Below are 17,075 nucleotides of genomic sequence, written 5' to 3' on the forward strand. Positions count from 1 at the left end.
CATTATGAGCATCCTTTCTCCATTTTTCTAAAGCTGAGCTGTTAGTGGTTTCTGAGATCAAATATCCACAAACAGCCCTTTGCTTGCCTGGGCCACTGCTGTTCCCTTTCTTCCCCAGCTTCAGTCCTGGATATGGGAAGGATCCAAAGGATCCCTTCCAGATGAAGCAAACAAACTCACTCTTCCCTCAGTCCCTCCTTTCTAGGCCTGGCACCTTTCTTGCCAGGTCCTCAATGTGGTTTTTTGGATGTGGATTCTCTTTCCAGGTCAGCAGCCTTTGCCCAAAGTTCATCACAAACAAAAACCACTTTCTTTTATTGTGCTGCATGGATCTTGAATCAGTTTTCCTGGAAAACTGATATTTACAGATAATTCCACTTAGACAGAAAACGCTGCTGACCTCTGTATTCTCTCTGGAAGTGCTTTTGCACTTAGAAATGCTTTAGAGATATCACAGCTTTGGTATTATCTGAAGTTTCTGGTCACTCCGGAAAAGACATTTAATTTTCAAATACAGAAATCACCTTTTAAAAAGTGATTTCTTATTATATGAAAAAGTCATTTGTAATTGCCAGAGATGTGGACAATGTCTGAGATGTCAGAGCACAGAGTTATTTAGTCCCCACACTGACTGTACCAGTTTAAGGATCTCCCCTGCCTTCTCCAATCCTACAGCTGTCCACAGATGGGAGCCCTGGAAAATCATAGTGCGGAGTGCAGTGACACTGGTGGGATGTGAATGAGAAAAGAAACACCTAAAAATGGTGCACTGCCTTAAAAAATACATCTTAGCCATCAGGAGAGAGGCCCGTGATCCTTTGTGCTTCAAAGGCATGATGATAAATCTCATTTCTTAAGGGTTGCACATGAGTATCTTATGGATACCAGGGACAATAGGCCAGGGAATTGCAAAAAAAAAGGAACAAAAAAGCAGCAAAATAAGGAATTACTGTTATGAGTCATTGAACAAAATTCTAGTTATATTTTATGTATTGTTGAATAAAGAGCTCATTGTAATTTATTAAAGTATCATCATTACCTGATAAACCATGTTAGAAGAGGATGGATTTATTATTGTTCCCTCACAACTAAAAGGTTAACACCCTTCTAACTGTAAAATAACACATTTTCAGCTGATGGAGGCATTTAATAGAGCTGGCAAAAATGTCCTTGATATTTATTAATAGACCAATACTATTTTCTAGGCCCAGCTTTTAAAATCTTCAGGCGTGTGCATGAGATTTAAAGCTTTTCTCAATTAATTTCTCTTGAAATTAGTTTAGCTGCTTGTGTGAACTGCTGGAGTGTCAACAGTTCCCAACCAGGGTTTATTTCATTTGTTGGGGTTTTTATAATGGAAATCAGCTACAGCCTGTATCTTTTAGTTAATAGAGCACATTTTGAGGGAGTACAGACATCTCCTGGTAGCTGTGAAAGAGTTTAAGAGCAAAGTGTGATGAAATATGCATATTCTTTCTCTAGAAGGAAGAAAGAAGGCAAAGAAGCTTTGTCTGGAAGGATTCAGATGTGTGTCCTTCAAGTTAAAGGAAAAGAAAAGTACATTGCTTGAGCCTTTCCTCCCACAGCCTTCTTTGGAGACTGAGAGATAAAAGTTGGATCTCTCTGAACACAAACACCTTCAAGTGAAACACGATTATTTGGTATTTAGTAGAAGAAGTTAATGAACTCTGGCTAGTACATTCCTCACATGTCTTCACTGGAAGCACTTGCAATATCCCCCAGTATATCCAGAGAAAGTACTACAGGTGTTCAAAGGAAACTGCTTTCCACTTGTGCTTTTGTATGTAAATTAAATTGCCCGAGCCATTAACACATCGGAGATGGTCGTTGGAAGCTGCAAATATTATTTTACTCCCATTGGCGTTTCACTGAAGCCTTTCAGACATTTAAAACTCTGAGTTTGGATACTGTGCTTAAAATTCTATCCTGAATTATGAAAATCTCTGTTTCCCAGGGACCCTACATTCTTCTATCACTGCAGCAGTGCTATCCATAATTAAAACAAGTGGATATTTGCTGGAGGCAGAGCTAGAGGTAGAACATCTGATAGAGACCCTGCATTAAGCATGACGTGATCTGGTATCCATTTGGAGGGAGCTAATTAAATGTGGGAGAGCTGTAACTGAAGTGAGGAGGTGAGAAAACCCTACAAACTAAACAGAAGCTGCTATTTAAATGTTTGCACTTTAGAAATGCTTGGATGTCTTGTGTTCTATTTTCTTTCCTGCAGGGCCTTATATAACCACCACCATGACAACAGTTAAGTAAATTCTTCCAGTGTCTCAAGCAAAATAACTGAATGTCACATTTCAGCTCTTCTAGCCCTCTTCCTTCTCAGTCATGGACCACAGAAATCTCTGAAAAAATGTTGGTTTATATCAGCTGCTGGAGCCAGGAATGTATTTACATACCATTAATGTAAAGTTACCTGTAGATATTACCTGGAACTGGAAATTAGTCCTAAAAAGGAAGTTCACACCTGTCCCCAAACAGGGGAGAATACTGCAGAAGTCATTTGGGGGCCTGCTGAAACGAGATATTTTGTCTGCATACTCTAAGATTGTTCTGTGATCTAATCCCTCATGGGTTTCTGGTACCTCAGAACAAAGGTGTTGCATGAGATGGAGCCCAGCTGAGGAGACATCAGTTGGTGTAGGGACAAGCCTAAAAAAGCTGGTTAGGAGAAGATAGAGCCTTGCAGAGTAGTTTTGGAGGGGCATGAGGCCCAGGACAGGCAAGGAGTGTTTCCTACACCTCAGGCAGATCTCTATTTAAAATCCTGGGGATTTCCTTTTCCTTGGCCTGTGAAATACATTACTTTTATTTTTTTTCCTGAAGCCATCTCTGTAAGAGAGATGTTCTGCTGGAGTTGCTCCCCGTGGCAAGTCCATGTTCTGTCCTCTTTACCCAAGCCCAGGATGCTGAGGGCTGAGCCTGAGCACTGAGGAGGGTTCAGACAATTGCTGCATAACGAATGTGCTCGATCCACAGAGGGCAGGAGACACGTCAGACCTGAGATGCTCTGTTAGACCAAAACTGGAGTGAAAAGTGAATTAGTGAGATCAGAAAGGCATTTCCCTCCTGGCTAACCTCCATGAGGATGACAGGAGTTTGTCATTCACTCAGCCGGCTGTCCCAGCCTGATGGACAGGGAAGGACACATTTATCAAAGAAGGGACATGTTTAATCAGTTTGTGCCATGCTCCACACTTGATGGAGTGCTTTAACATCGTGGTGCTACATAGTCACACCCACTTGAATAATAATTAGTGAATAATTCATTTTCCACTGTGCTAGCCACAAAAAAATCAATGAGCCTTGATGTGCAATAAAATAGAGGCATAAAAGGCCATGTAAAAGTTTCAGAAAGGGGGCTGATCCTGGATTTGCTGAAGGCAATGGCAAAAAAATTGCAAATACTTAATAAAATCCTGAGTCCCATAACCAAAAACCCCACAGTAACTTGTAAAAGGCAAACCTAACCAGAATATCAGAAATACTTGAATCTCTTTAACTGAAATATACTGAGTAGATCTCATAAGAAAACCTGAAAATGGGCAATTGGTAAAGATGACTGGATACCTTTTTTCATTTATATTTCATTGTTTGAGTAATAACTTTAGTCTCAGGGCAGGAGAGATTTAGCTCTTTTGTACTTTTCTCCAAACCACAAGTGAATTTCACCTGTGGGAGAACGAATGATTGACTTTGTGAAATTATTTTTCATGAGCAGCTCATTCCAAAACTTCCAGTCTCCTGTCTCAAGCTTCATTAGGTAGGAGCAGAGCCTACCTGTGACTTTTGCACTTTTTACACCAATAACCTGCACTTTCAAAATATTCACAAACCATCCGGCTCATTTTTAATTTCAATCAGGCCAAATCCGTGGAAATAACTTACATTTCTTGTAACGAAATTATCTAGAAAAGCAGCAGTGACAAAATGAGCTTATCTTGTTAGAGATCCACTAATGCCTTCTTCACACCTGAAGGTAACTGCAAATTGCTGTCCTTGCTTGGATTGTGGTTGGTGTTTTCAGGGTGCCCGAGCATTTTCTTTGAACTTTCCTCCATGGAGTTTTTGAGTGAATATGGTTGATTTTCAGGAGGGCAAGAAGGCTGGTCGGATGTTTGAAAACTCGGCCGTGATCTTTGTTCTTTATGAGCCGGTGTTCTCTGGCCTGAACTTGGATGTGAGAAGGGAAGGACTGAGCTCCATCTTCACAACTGCATCCAAGGAAAGGATCCGGCAAATGCCTGATCCCGATTTAACAGAACTGTTGGGACACTTGCAGGAAGTTTACTCATTGATGACTTGTTGGATTATGGCTTTAGAACAATTTTTCAATGGCTCAAGTAAAAGAATCTTTCAAGATCCTTATAAGAATATTTCAGGAGGTACCAGAGTTTCACCAGACGCATTTGTATGCAGAGAAAAGAAAACAGAAGGTTTTTTATTCTGGATCAGACCTAGTGGAAATCATTGAGCACTTCCTCTTACCTCTCTGACTTCATAATATTATTTGGAGCAGCATGAGGCCCAGGACAGGCTAGAAGTGTTTTCTACGCCTCTGTTGTTTTATACACCTCTGACTTCATAAGAAGGAAGACGAAACAGGTGTTGGAGAAAAAGAAAACCCGTTTTTCTCATCAGGAACACAATTCCCATTCTTGTTCTTAGTGTTTGCATGTCCAGTTCCGTATTGCTCCCTGCCGGCATGGACGGAGTTAAATCAAAGCAGCCTGTCGAGTTATTAAAGGAGCAAAGAGGAAATGTAAGACAATGACTCAGATAAAAGTAACTTCAGATAGGCGGCTTCAAAGGAGCGGGGCGGTGATGGCTGGGTCATCACTGCAGGAACGCTAACGAGGGGACCCTGGCCAGGGCTGAGAGCAGGATCAAAGCAGCCTGAACCCTCCAAGAGCTGCACAAGGGAGGGAGCTCGGGCTGAGCCAGGAGAGCCTTCCCAGAATGTGTCGGTTCCCGAGCTGACAGGCTGGGAAGGCTCACAGACAGACACAATGTCCTGCGAGCGATGGAGCTGCTCCCCTGGCAGAGCCTGAGCTGGGTTTATGTGAATTACAGACTGTGCAAGCTTAGACTGTGAACGCGCTTATCAAAGAAAACCATTATTTTCTCTATTAACACCTGGGCCTGCAGTCTTTGTTTCCCTGAGTCAGTGAACGGACAGTATTTTGCTGTTGGGTGGGTGCGATTGGAAAGTTTCTAATGAGGTTTTTTTAGCAAAGCTCCTGCGGGCACTGAAGCCCGGCTGAGAGCACTGAAGGGGTGCCCGTGGCTGCCCAGGAGCTGATCCCAGCCTCGCCAGGGAGCGCTGCCCAATTCCTGCTCGGGAAACCGAGCACCCTGGGCCTGACCCTGCTGTAAGGACACGGCCTTGGCCAGGGACAGCATCCAGCAGCGTCGGGAGGTTTCCAGGGCTGGTGCGGCAAGATGGGCTCTGCGGTTTGAGCAGATCGCTGGGTGAGAAAGGCTCCCACAGCAAGGGCTGCTGGCAGGCCAGCACTGATGTAGAGTGTGGATTGTTGGGCACACGAGTTTATTTTGTCCAAGGTACTTCACCTTTTTCGTATTTTTTTCTCTCATGTTCATCTCAAAATAGCTAAGTCATGGGTGAAAATAAAAGATTACTGTGAGCACCTCCCCAAAAGGCAGATGATGGCATGGAAGGATAGCAAGGATGTGGATGTTCAGTGGGCCATTTTGGCAAAGCATTGCTATTTTAATTTTATATTTGTTTAATTATTATATATTCACACATACCTTCAGCTAGAAGGAGGCAAACAGTGTTATTTGCAGAGAAAGAAATCTCTCTGGAGAATTGTTTATCAGACCACAGAGATGGACCGTGGCACTTGGAAGCCATGTGGGTGTTAAACCCCTCTCCCTTTGTGCTGCCATCCCAGCTCTCTGGGCATCAGCAGAGTCCTTCCCAGCTTAGCCCTGCCTGCAGCACGCACAGAGCTGCAGCTCCTGCTGCTGACACACGGCCGTGCCCTGCGGTGAAAGATGCAGCTGCTCTCTCCAGGATCCGAATGCAGCCCAGCCTGCTGGGCCCAGGGAGCACTGGGTGCAGCTCTGCCAGCACAGCACATGGCACAAGGCAAACAAAAGAGCATCCAAGGACATCAAAATGCAGGGAATCGTTTTTCCCACTTGTTGTGTTATTGCTTTCTTCTCTTTAGACTTTGCTCATATGTATGCTCGTCTTTAGAGAATCCCGAGTACGACTGTTGTAATTACACAGCCAATCTGAGATCAGATAAAACAATCACCAGTGATTCAGTCATTATTGCACGATTTTTTTTAAAAAAAGCTGTTGTCTAGTATACTGAATTGTGCCATTAGAGATGCAGCTGCTTTCCTTGATAGCAGACCTTCCTTCTATAGATCTCTTTCTCTCTGGAAGCTTTTTGTGACTCTAAATTAATGCATCGTTTTTCCAAGCAGGTTCTTCTCTATCATGGAATTGTTTTAGTATTGTTATTATAAGCTTCCATAGAGATAACATTTTTAATAGCCTGTTCTATTTTAGCTCCATAGCCCATGCCTCAGTTCTATCAGAAAATGGTCTGCAGAGTCACCAGGGTATAAGAATCTGATTAAAAAACTTGGTGCACTGCCTTTTTAGAAAGGATCTTTGTGTTCTCCACAGCAGAGGAATATGAGCTATGCAGTGAGGTTACAATACACAAGACTAATTCAAAATCTCGATGACTACTCACTTATTCACACAGCCACCCCTAGGGAGAATAATTGAGCAAAGTGGTTATAGGTAGTCTTATGATAACATCTTTGCATTCCTGCAATGCCTTTCTTGCCAAGATATTTTACAAGCAGATACAACCCAAGGGTTGTAGAAATAAAAATTACTTTAGCCCAAATTATGCTGCTTTCAGTGGTACAAGTCAGGATTTAATTTTTCCTTCTGATTTTTTTTTTCAGGCTTTATCAAAGACTTGACATTGTTTATCCTGAAGTCCCTTTTCTGATTGACAGATGGCTATGGCTATAAGGAGACACAAATTGGATTAAATAAATTCTTCACTGTGGGAAATAAAGCCCATTGTCTTAGATTCTGACCTTCTACGCTAATTTCTGAGAGACGTAAAATAAAAGGTTTAAAATTCCGTATGCTAATCACACCTTACACATTCTTATGAAGATCTAATTATAGTACAATTACCATCGATTTTCTAAAAAAAGCTCCAGTCTATTGCAATATCATACTGTCCAAAAAGTATTAAAAACTTGGGCACTGTATTAGAACACTTTTAAGTGCTGGCATGTTGGCCTTCATCATTACATGCACAAGCTATTGCCTAAGTGAGCCAGTGACTGAATAATAACTTGTTTAATAATCTTTTGTCAACTGTAGTATCTCATCTGGAGAGTTATCATAATAAAGACAGTAATTGTTTCTTCAAAGTAGCCATTAGAGAATTCTGTAACCACTACCATTCTAATTAGAGCATTCAAGATTAATTTCAAGAGCAGCGTTCCCTGAGAATTCAGTCACAGGAGACACTCATTTAGAAAGAGATGAAGTTGTTGGCCATATATGTGTGTGTGTATATATATATATGTATATATCTCCTGGTCCTCATTAGCTGGGATACTACACGCTCTTAATAAAGCAGAATACTGTAGAAAGTAGAGATGAATAAAATACTGAACTCACTTTCCCAAGGTCATTGATCTTCCTGGGAACTGAAGAGTGATCTCCTCCTTAGCATTGTCTGATGCCCAAAAAACTTCTTTGTATTCTGAGAGCACCTGGGCTGCAGGTGCACCCTTGGAAGCAGCCAAGAGTGAGAGACAGGGAGCCTCTCCAGAAGTATCTGGTACAGACTGATCACAAACCTCCTTAACTTCTTCAGGCTGATTTGCACAGGTAATGTCACGGTTCCCAGGTTGTCCTCATGCAGCCCAAGTTTGATTGCAAGCAAAAAGGTGCAAATCAGCCTCCTTGTGAAAGCAAAGCAAACCCTGAATGCATTGGATGTGGACAAGCGTGGGATCACAGAGAAAGAGACCAATGGCATCATTTGTTCATGGTGGGAGCTGGGACAGGGCAGTGGCAGTGCCAGGCACGAGGGGCTCCCACTGTGCTCATTTCTGTGTGCTAATTCCTTTACCTGCAGCACTTAGCAGGGTGAGAAAAGCAGTGGGAGACAGCAGATGCTGCTGCTGCTGGAGATGCTCTGCTGCTCCTGATGCCCTGCTGAGGTGGCAGCTTGCTCTTGGAGGAGAGCTCATGGCCAGCTGTGAGGGATTCAGCTTTGGAAGCTGAATTAACAAGTCTGCTCTGAACTGCTCAGGGACAGGACTCTCCTGAATGGAGAGTGGTGGCCTAGGAGCCCAATTAAATCCCTGATTTAATTCCTTCACATTCCAGTGAATTCAAGGGAAGCTGGGATCCATGTCTGGACCTGAAGCTGAGGGAAAGAGACATTTCTGCTTAGCCAGAACCACCTGGTGTGATCCAGGACAATGTCAAGGGTCCAGAAACCAAAGTGAATTCCAAAGGCTGCAGAACTTGCTGCCTCCCACCAGCTGAGCAGTCCAAAACCCTTCCTGTAAAGACACTTATGAACTCTATTCCAGAGAAAGGAGTGGTGGTGTATCAGCAGGTGGATGAGCTAAATACACAGGGATCCCCTTCTGGGAGCTGGCAAATTGTGCTTTCTCATGCATGAAGGTGTTCATATTGCTGCTCACAATCCAGCACATTTAAAACATCCTGATTCTTCTCAACAGCTCTCGATTTTCATTTGAAATGCAGAAGACATGCACACTAGAGCTACATTAAATTTGCTACATGTGCTGTGCTGATATGCTGTCAGGTCCCATTGCCTGAATAATAATCCCTTTTTTGATGTGTGAAATTTTACATTTCAATCAGAGGGTCTTATTTTTCATTGCCAAATTCCTCTATGACCAAAGCTTTCACAGTGTTCTTTTTATGTTTTAGTTAAACCCACACTTACCTTACACTTTACCTGTTTCTTGCTTACTCCCCCACACCTCTGCAAGCAGCTGCAATTCTAATACATCCAGTGAGACAATTTATCAGCTGAAGAGGACACTGACAAAAATATCATTGTACCTCTCTAGAATTGTTATCTTGGGGTAGGTGAGCCACTTCAGCCAACTCAGTACCAACAGGAAAGGAATGGTGTCCATAACATTTTGATTTCAACTTCTTGCTAGTCTAGAAATGGAAATATCCTCTCAGGGAACGTGGGTTTTTTGTTTGGGTTTTTTTGGGGTTTTTTTGGGTTTTTGTTTTTGGGGGTTTTTTGTTGGGTTTTTTGGGTTGGATTTTTTTTTAAAGCCAGTAAATGAACCATAGATGAGAAAAAATTCTAAAATTTCAGAAATGCTGAAAAACAATACAATCATGGTGTTATGTAACTTCTTTCCACTATCTGATCTCTCAGGATAGCAGGAAATAGGAAATATAGTTGAAGATGATTCATCACATGCCCTAAACAGATGTTCCTCAATTTGAAACATATCATCCCAGCCAGGGAAAGGGAGCTGTGGTGGATGTCAGGGCTGTTACATTTGCCTGACAGATACTCCACGCTCTGCAATAACATTACTGCTAATGAGAGTCTACTGCTGATGTGCAGTTCTTTGTTTTGCTGTTGATGTAGAGCAGTCAGGTCTGCTTGGTGCATCCATTAGCAATAAAGCCCTGTGTGTGTGTGTGGTATTTCTAAATTGAATTATAATGCAAAACACAGGCGCCATCCTCACTTCATTTTTCAAGCCTTGCCTGTGCAGTCTCAAAACCAACAGTTAATAAAGCAAGTTCCTCTGCTCCATAGAGTTAAACCACCTGATTTATTTGCCCTGAGGAGAGCAGCTTCCTGTGGCTGCCCTTGGGGCAGAGCTGGAGCTGCAGCCCTGAGCACAGCCCAGCCTTTGAGTGTGGCTGTGCCAGGCTGGTGCCTGGGGCCAGCACAGCTGGGGCTGGGGCCAGCAGCCACTGGCATCTCCCACAGCTCCAAGGGTTTCTTGCTGGGGATTCCCAATGGTGGTGCCAATCTTCATGTGCTCCTCTATGGAATGCTGGAGGGGCTTTCCATGTGTCGTGGTTTAGGGCAAATTTGGAGGAGAATTTCCAAATTAGGGCTCCTCCAGTAAGCAAACCCACACAGCCCCTTCCCCCAAGCGGTTCAGGAAGGATTCCTCGGAGAGGAGTGGAAAGAACCTGTTTATTTAATAAGCACAGCACCCCCAGCACACAAAATGAGCAATACCGGATGGCAACACTCTGAAAAAAGATGACAAATTCAGAAAGTCTCTCTTGGGGGGTGGTCACTCTGGTCTCAGTCCCTCCTGTGCTGGGCCAGCTGCTGCAGGCCACAAGGTGCAAACTCTCGGTGTTTCCCGGGTCCCAGTCCGGAGCAGGTTCAAAATGATCAGAAAAAGGAAAGGAGAAACCGTCCAGGAAGAAATTTGGACAGTTTAGCTAAACTAGCCAATGAGCAAAAGCAAGCAGAAGCGAAGCAAGCAAGAGCGAGAGAGCAAAAGCAAAAAGCAAAAGCAGCAAAAGCAAAAGCCGCAGTCTCTGTGTCCCGCCAGGCTGACAAGAAAACCAAAACAAAACTTTCCCTCTTCAGAGCCGGTCTTAAAGGTACAGAACATAATATCCAACATTAACAGAACACATGAATGGGGATACAAGCATCATAACGGCACCCTAGGACACCATGTCTCCTCAACAGGCTTCTACCTCTGCTCTAAAACAACAAAAGCCCTGCCTGATGAAGGTGAGGTGCCTGTTTGCCCAGCACACAGGATGTAGAGCCTGGCTGCTGGACAGCTCCAGCGTGCTGAGATTCACTGAGATTCACTGAGATTCACTGAGAGCACAGCTGGCCACAACCAGGGCACTTTGAATATGAGACTGGAGATTTCCACTGAAAAATGCTTAACAGGGGTTTTATGAGGATAAAAGACAGGGACCACAGAGGAGCTTGTCTTTCGTTGCCTGATGGGCAAGGCTTGGTGAACGCTTTGTTTTCCTGTTTGCTGTTAAATTCTCAGGCTGAGAACTGTGTGAAGCACTGATAAAATTCTCTGCTCCTTATTGACAGAGAGTTAGGGATCAAAATTGCCATTTACCAGTTGGTTGTATCTCCCATGTGTAGTTCTGTAGTACACATAGCTGCAGTTAGAGAACTGGCAGAGTAGGAAATTTGGACTTTATTTAGGATTATTTGCCTTTCAAGGTATTATTAATAGGTTTGGGGGTTTTGTTCTGGTTTTGGTTTTATTTGCTTTTGTTTGTTTTTTTATGTAGTGGTTCTTTATGGGAATAATTACAAATCTTCCTGAGAGATGCCTTTGAAGAATTTCTCCTTATTTCTGTGGGAGGTAAAAGGGTGGGAAAACAATCATCAAAGATTATTCCATTTGGCCAGTCATTTACCATTGGAAACAGATTTCTACTGGTTAGCAAGATCAACTTCTATTGTGAATATAATATAAAGGGGCCTGACAGCCACAGAAAATTTGAAGGACACATAAATTGGCATAAAGTTCGTCCTTTAGCAGCAGATAAATGCATGGAGAGCAGCCTGGAGACAGGGGCTGCGTTGTTTTACCCAGGCAGAGCAGTTTGCTCTCTCACAGGGGCTCTGATCACTTGTAAGTGCAGAGGGGCTGATTTACTGAACACAACCTCATTTCCTGAACACACTGATGGCAACCCCAAAGTGAGCCCTGAGGGGCTGCAGCTGCCAGATCATCCTGGGAGGGGGGAAATGTCCCTGGTGAGCTGCACCCTCCGTGCTGGGGCCACTCACCTGTGCCCTGAAGGGGTTAAAGCAGGACACACAGACCTGCACACCCAGAGCATCTGAAATGGAAATCACTCCATGCTGCTCCTGCAGACTCAGAACCCTCCTGGAAGACTTCAAATAGGGTTAAAATGGAGCTGAGGGGGAAAAAAAAATAAACTCTTCTTTGTTTTTCTTGCCGTAAAAGGAACTTCAACAGATCAAGGAGTAAAATCTGAAAACGGCTGCTTGACAGTTTAACATAAACAATTCCAGTGATGAAAGCACAATATGGGGATAATTATCTGTTCAAATAAATCTGATTGATGCTAATGAGCATTTGAACAATTCATCAAGCAGCCAAGGGTTTTTTCTGTCCAATTTTCTTTGGTAAGCAGAAGTGGCACATCCAAACCTTTTACTAAGTACAGCATCTCCCTCTGTATCTTCCCATCTTCTACAGAGGACCCTTTCCCAAGAAGGTGCTGCATCTCCAGCAGGAAGGACACTGAATTTATTCCCACAGAACATTCCCAATATTCCCCTTGGCACAGTGAATTTTAGCTGCTGGAGCTGAAATCGGGGTCAGCCATGGCCCAGTGCTTCCCATGGTGCTGCAGTTTGCAGAGGTGGTGGGGAGGGACTGCAGAGCCCCAGGGTTTGTCCTGTTGCTGGGGCAGTCCCCTGGGCCCGTGCAGTCATTTTGGAGCTGGGAGGAATCTCACAACCAGTGGCCTCTGTCTCTTCCTTCACCCCGTCCTGCTCTGCTCTGTTTTCCATTCACTTGCCCTCTTGCAAGTGGTCGGTGAATTCTTCCTCAGAAAATGTCCACAGCCACGAAAGGAAAAGCTGGATTTGCCCTCAAATCCAGAATGTATTGAACAGCTCAACCACTGACTCTGAAACGTGAGAGGGAGTGCTGAGAAGAAAATATGCTGTCATGGGAGGGTACTCCTAATATCTGTCATTTAAATGCAGCAACCAGGAGAAAATCCAGAATGCACTGGATGTCGCTCAGATTTAAATTGTGTTTAGCTGCCTATTGCAAATATCAGACTATTTAATTCTGTTTGCCCATCTCCTAATAAATTATCTTTGAAACTCTCAGTTCCAGAGCTCATGGCAACTGATTGCTCAGGAATTTGTGCCCAACGTTGTTTTCCCCTTCTTCTCTTTTAGTCAGACAAAACAGAAATTTTAACTAGGCAGTCCAAGGCAGAGAAACAATAACAATCACTGAGGGACAGTTGGCATAGGGGTATGACAGAAAGTGTGGCAAAAATTCACAGAATATCCAAACTCCCAATGAAGTGCTGTGAATATCCAGCACACAGTGGTAAGGACTGGCCTGCACATGATTTCTTAGCCAGGAGGGGGCTGAATTCATGGTTGTACCTTCCCAGCATCACTGTGTGTCCTCACCCAGCACTGGGATTGCCTTGTCTGTGCATCCCAGGCAGTGCCACCTCACTTCCCTGCAACCTCTACCCAGCCTGGGCTCCTGCCTTCAAGGGAACTGGTATTTCTCTGTCCTGCACAGCACATTTGTGTCTTAGTTTTCATTCTAAGATGCCTAATATTCTCAAAAATTCTTAGGAGCAAATGCCTCCAGCATGCATGGATCTTCCTGAATACTAATGAGTCTTCTGACATGTGTTCCTCATGTTAAAGAGTGATTTTAGCCATTGGTAAACACTTCTTACATGAGGAAGTAAAAAGAATTCTTTCTAGAGAATCATTCAATTAACTCATGTGTCCACTTCAGCTGGTTGATCTGCAGTGAATAAACAGGGGTGTTATGTTTGAATGAATGTCTGTGCCTCCTGCCAGTGCAAATCCACTTATCTCCCAGCACTTGGACATACACTTCAGCCCCATATATTTAGACTGCATGAAGCTTTGTTGCTGGTTTTTTTTTCAAACGTGCTCTTTCAGGAAGCAAAACCATCCAGCACTTCCCTGAACAGTCCCTGAGCCTTCCAAGGGAATTGAGATGAGATTGTGGCAGCAAAGCCTCCCTTTGATGCCCAGGGGGTGCAGACAGGGGCTCAGCTCTGGCCTGGAGCTGAGGGGAGAATTCCCCATAAGCAGCGCAGGGAGCAGGGCCAAACCACGGCCTGGGGGAGTCCCAGGGCTGAGGGATGTGCTCTGCCTGCCTGCACCCAGCTGCAAGAGCTCCTGTGTGTCTGTAGAGATGCACAGAGGTGTTTTCCACTCCATTTTTCGCTCTGTTTCTCAGGGGACACAAAGCCAGAGTCCTGGCAGAAGGGTGGAGTTCCCAGCGCACAGCTGTGGGGTTTGCCAGCTGCTGCAGAAGGATGCACTAAGAACCTTCAAAGTGTATCCAGCTTCATCCAATTCCCAGAGAGAAAGTTAAAAGCTCTCATGGCTCAGCAGATGAGACTTTTCCCTCTCTCTGGTGAAGCCAGGACAAGGCCCCAGTGGTTTAATGTGTTTAGAATTGGATATAGATTTTTTAGGAACTGGATATAGATTTTTAAAAGAAGCTCAGAAGATTTAATTCTTGCCATCTCCTTGGTCATAAGGAGCTATTTATTACAAAAGAAAGATGAAAGATATTTAATTGAACTCTGAATTAATTTCAAAATACATTCTTTTCTTTACATGAAAAGCAATTTTTTGTGTATCCATGTTTCACACATACATTCCAGAAAACTGGCTTTCATGGGGGCTCAGGCTCTGGAGCTGCTGTGCTGTAATGATTTTTGGTTACACAGAAACCCCACTTGCTATAACCAATAATGAAAGCACATAATGGAAAAATGGTTCAAACCCATTTCTTTAAAAAGCCAGCAAAACCTTAATAACAACTTAAAATCTGTTGAGGTAAGTTCTTGAGATTTGGAAGTGCTTGCTGTAAACAATTTTTCTCAGTATCTCACCCTGGAGGTCCAATTTGTTATTATTAAACATACTGAGGTATTCTTGTTAAGAGTAGGACTAAAAATAACCTCTCAGCTTGTATTGCACTGGTATTTTTAGGTCTAAGGATTTATTCCTCCTATCAATTGGTGCTTTGTGCTAATTAATTTTCAGTGGCAACTTCATTTTCTCCTCTGTGGCTCGATTCCAAAGAAATTTTGTTTTGACAGATTTCGTGTGTTCTGTTCTCAATCATTACAGCATGGGAAAAAAAAAGTTCTGCTGTAAAAAGAGCAACGTATTTGTTAATCAGCTGTTCCTCATTTGTCAGGAAAATAAATAATCCAAAGAACTGAGGTAAAGTCAGTTTAAAAACTGGGGGCCCAGTAAATGGCCAAATCTCCACGGTGGTTGAGTAAGAATTGCTCAGATAGAGAAAAAAAACCCTGTAGTTATTCCAAAAGATTTCATGTTAAGGTTGATTTTCAGTATCAGAAATATGAATCCATGCAAACATAGCCATTACTGAAAAACTGGTGCTATTCCCTGGGATACTCATTGGTATGGGACATTCTTGGTGCTGCTGGGCTGCATGGAGTAAAGATAGGTCCAGGTGGGATTGACTGGTCCAGTTGGGACTGACTGGTCCATGTGGACTGACTGGTCCATGTGGACTGACTGGTCCATGTGGACTGACTGGTCCAGATGGGATTGACTGGTCCAGATGGGATTGACTGGTCCAAGTGGGATTGGTTGGTCCATGTGGATTGACTGGTCCAGATGGGATTGACTGGTCCAGATGGGATTGACTGGTCCAGGTGGGATTGGTTGGTCCAGATGGGATTGGTTGGTCCAGTTGGGATTGACTGGTCCAGTTGGGACTGACTGGTCCAGTTGGGATTGACTGGTCCATGTGGGATTGACTGGTCCATGTAGGATTGACTGGTCCATGTGGATTGACTGGTCCAGGTGGGATTGACTGGTCCATGTGGATTGAATGGTCCATGTAGGATTGACTGGTCCATATGGATTGACTGGTCCATGTGGCATTGACTGCTCCAGGTGGGATTGGTTGCTCCAGGTGGGATTCCCTGCCTCTCCCTTCCCCTGGGCTGTTTGAGGTGTCCCTCTCGTGGCACAGCACCTGCCTCAGAGTGGATCTCTCAGAGTGGATCCCTCAGAGTGGATCCCTCAGAGTGGATCCCTCGGAGTGGATCCCTCGGAGTGGATCCCTCAGAGTGGATCCCTCGGCATCCCCAGAGCATTCCCAGGAGCCCTGGAGGCAGTGGGGCGTTGCCCTGGGGACACCAGGTGGCCCTGGGTCCTCTCCTGGTGTCTGTGGCACTGGTGGGAATTCCAGCACTCCAGAAGAGAGGCTGGGACCCAGAGGCTGGCCTGTTGTGTGCACGGAGCGGAGCAGGATGCAGTCAGAGGCTGGGGGAGCTCCTGCAGGTGCTTGCTCTGAAGTGTTGACAGCTCTGCAGGAGTGAAGGACCAGACTGAAATGTGTCACCGTCTTCCGCCTCCCACGGCCGCCTGTGGGAGGCTGGAGCACGTCAGGATTTGGTGGCCTATTTTCTGTGCTCCTCCAGTGGCTGGGAGGAACAGCCCCGCTTTGCTACTGCCTTTGTCGAGCTCTCAGTGGATCTAAGGGCAGCTGCCAACGGGGACAGCTCCCCACAATGTCTGAGGGGCAGGGGGGAAGTTATTTCTCACACTTGGGGTTGTGGAGCCACCCTCCAGCCCCCTTCTGCTGAGCCCCAGAAGCTCTGAGCCTCAGCTTGGAACAGATGGCTCCTGAGAAGCTGTCAGTACTTCTGTCAGTCAGGGGAGGTCAGGGAGGGTACAGGAGGGACAGAGGAGCACTGGTGGCAGTACATATGTGCTCTTACTCTAGGGCTTGCACTGAGTAAATAAGTCTCCATCCTTCTTTTTCTGTTTTTTGAATATTCCTCCCTGCAGGGAGCTTCATTCCCCAGTCTGGCAGTCTGGGAACAAAAGAAAGACTTTAATAGCTCCTGGCTTCTAATCTCAGGGCAGGCAGAAAACTTCATTGTGACCTCGAGCAAATTATTTAAACTCTTAACATCAAATTCACCTCTATTCATGCTCTCTGCAACCTCAATGTCATTATATTGAGAACTTAATTTGTTCTACATTCCCTCATATGTAATCCCAAGAGCAGTGTTTGTCTTTCTCATCAGCATTTTGCAAGGAAAGATTCCTTTTCTGGTTTTGCTACAAGTCTGTATTTTGAAGTATTACAGGAGCTGTGGTCTGTGTCCATCCTGAGGTTTTGTCTTCAGCATTTGGGGTGGGATCATGGATGAAAATACAGACACAATCATAGACTTA

The sequence above is a fragment of the Agelaius phoeniceus genome, chromosome 18 (assembly GCF_051311805.1).
Source record: "Agelaius phoeniceus isolate bAgePho1 chromosome 18, bAgePho1.hap1, whole genome shotgun sequence".
Classification (NCBI taxonomy): domain Eukaryota; kingdom Metazoa; phylum Chordata; class Aves; order Passeriformes; family Icteridae; genus Agelaius; species Agelaius phoeniceus.